Genomic DNA, 2,500 nt, shown 5'->3' with positions numbered 1-2,500 from the left:
AACTGTGTACTTTTTAACTGGCACTCCCAGCTAAAACTTGACGGAGCTCTGCCGTAGCGTCCTCACACCACGGCAGGCTGAAGAATTGCTCTATCCTACTTTCAGCAACAACTTAATCCTATCTTTAATTCCTTATGATACAGAAGGTACTGTTATCACTTCCCTTCGACAACAACTCCAATTACACGTAGACAAGCCTAAAAGTGGGGTTCCAAACAATACTCCCCTGTTCACAAGTCCGATAAATACTGTGTTGTGTCTTTCTTTCAGTTTGTTCCAAATTTATTAAAATCATCTATCAATAGAAGTAAGTCAAGAAAAATTAAAATTCAACGGGTTGTTCCTTCCCGAGATCGTGGAAAGCTCCATTTATTAAGCAAATTATGTTTTGAACGTCGGACTTTTTTAGTTTCCCACGCCTTAGCAGCTTGCCCGATGGGTGAAAAGTCAAGTAAATGTTAAACACCGTATAGTATATTTAAACCAAGTGCGCACTAGGGGAATATCGGCCGAGGTCAAGATGGTATGGTACGTTCACGAAAGACACACTATCCACAGCCGTTTCAGAATCTTTTCTTTTCCTTCCTTTTTTTATTGTCATTTTTAAGTAAAGATCTCTTTAAAGTCCAGGTATGTGGATTATTTAAATCCTTAAATAACACAATAAAAATAAAACAATTTATTACATCTGTTACTTTGGGCTAACATTTTGAGATGTCACGCAGGACATTTTTCTTCTGTTCTTCGAATTCTTCTTTGGAGAGAGCTCCTGATTGGTATAGCTCGCTTAGCATCTGCATCTGTTTTAATAGCTCTGTCCTGTTGTATGTGGCTTTATCAGCGGATGCCTAAGGAGGTCAGATGTAGACAAAAATCATATTTTTTTATCTTGAAGCTTCATGCTCCTTATCCTAAAGATAACTACTGTTGGCAAGGTGTTGCTTAGGGCGAGCTCCGCTTGATAGGACAACAGTAATTGAATCATGTGTATGGATAAATTTCGGCCAAACCCTGATGGGCATGGCCGTTTATTAAAACTCATTATAGTAACATGGGAAAAGCCAAATCTAAAAGGCGTAGTCCCAGGAAAGGTGAGGGCAAACCCACTATATGCAAACGACAGAAAACAGGGAGGGAGAGGGAGGGACGGAAATTTGATCTTTACTTGCTTGTAGAAGCGAGTGAAAGAGAAGTCACGCTTTGTTTGTATGCCTTATAAGGTTTACCAAGGAATGACATCCCGGATGGCAGGAATGCCCCAACTGGAAGCTGGAAAGTTGCTCAAAACGTCGCAATCAACATAAAACCATTTCTTTCCTTTGGGAAAGAAAAAATATTCTTAATCTATTTGTTAGTTGTTTTAGAGAACGTAAGCGATAAAAGAAGTACGTTGAAGGAGACTTGAAAAAACTCACAGTTGCCCATGTGTTTTGTCAATCAATCTTTAACTATTCAATTCAAACAAGCTTGGACACTTACCTGTTCAGCATGGGAAGATACGTTGGATCTGCTGCTTTTTAGAAATACAGATGCTACTTCAGTTAATGCTTGTGTAAGCTCAGATGCGCTTTTGGTTCGTTTCTTGGAAGTATTTGAGAATACAGGGTAGTCTGGTGGCTCTTGATAACTACTGTGATGTCCCTTTTCCTGTGGAAATTAAAGTTACACTGAATTAACGCTGAAAAGTACCCGAGCCATTCATGACCAGCGATTTTAAGGAAATGACACTGAATGGTAATATTTTCATAAAGCCACTTTAACCAACAGATCAACAAAAACGCACTTAGCTCCCATCAAACCTGAGTATTCAATATACATTTGTTCATTACGCTTTGCTTTGTTCTTCTTGAAAAAAATTCAAAACATGAAAGCCCAAAATCATACAAGTGGAAACTACGTAGAAATACATGATAAAAAAAATGGTTTATGTTCACGTCTCCTCGAATTTACCAATGCGGTTGCCCACAGCCTGTATTCTCCGAGGCCCCACTTATCTTCGTGGATGGAACGTAGTCGTTCGATAGTTTTTTCCAGTGATTTTCCCTTCGACTGTTTTCGTGGTCTCTTGTTTTTCGAGGAATCGTCCGAATCTGTCTCGCTGTCGTCTGGGGACACTTGCACTGGGGCTGTTTTTCCTAAAAAAACGTTAAAAAAATTAATGTTATAAAAACAAATGAAGAACTCAAAACGCAGCAGTAGAGTTATACTTACCTTGCGCGACATCTTTGGCAGTTCGTTTTGAAGCGCTCTCTTCCTGCTTTCTACATATATAGAAGACTGCTTGCTGATTCTTGTGCAGTTCGCCACTTTCGAAAGCCCTCTGAAGGTCATCATTTGATGTAATTTAAATTTTTTGTTTGAATAGCCGATATAACCAATTTCAGCCCTTTCTGCCTCACTGAAACCAAGGTGTTCTCCATACATATCAACAAGCATTCGCGTGGTACTCTGTACATCCATCTCCGGGAACTCTTCAATCCTGAATTTTTTAAAAGTTCTC

This window comes from Montipora foliosa, chromosome 3 (assembly GCF_036669935.1).
Source record: "Montipora foliosa isolate CH-2021 chromosome 3, ASM3666993v2, whole genome shotgun sequence".
NCBI classification, from domain to species: Eukaryota; Metazoa; Cnidaria; class Anthozoa; order Scleractinia; family Acroporidae; genus Montipora; species Montipora foliosa.
Note: the sequence above shows the minus strand (reverse complement) of the source record.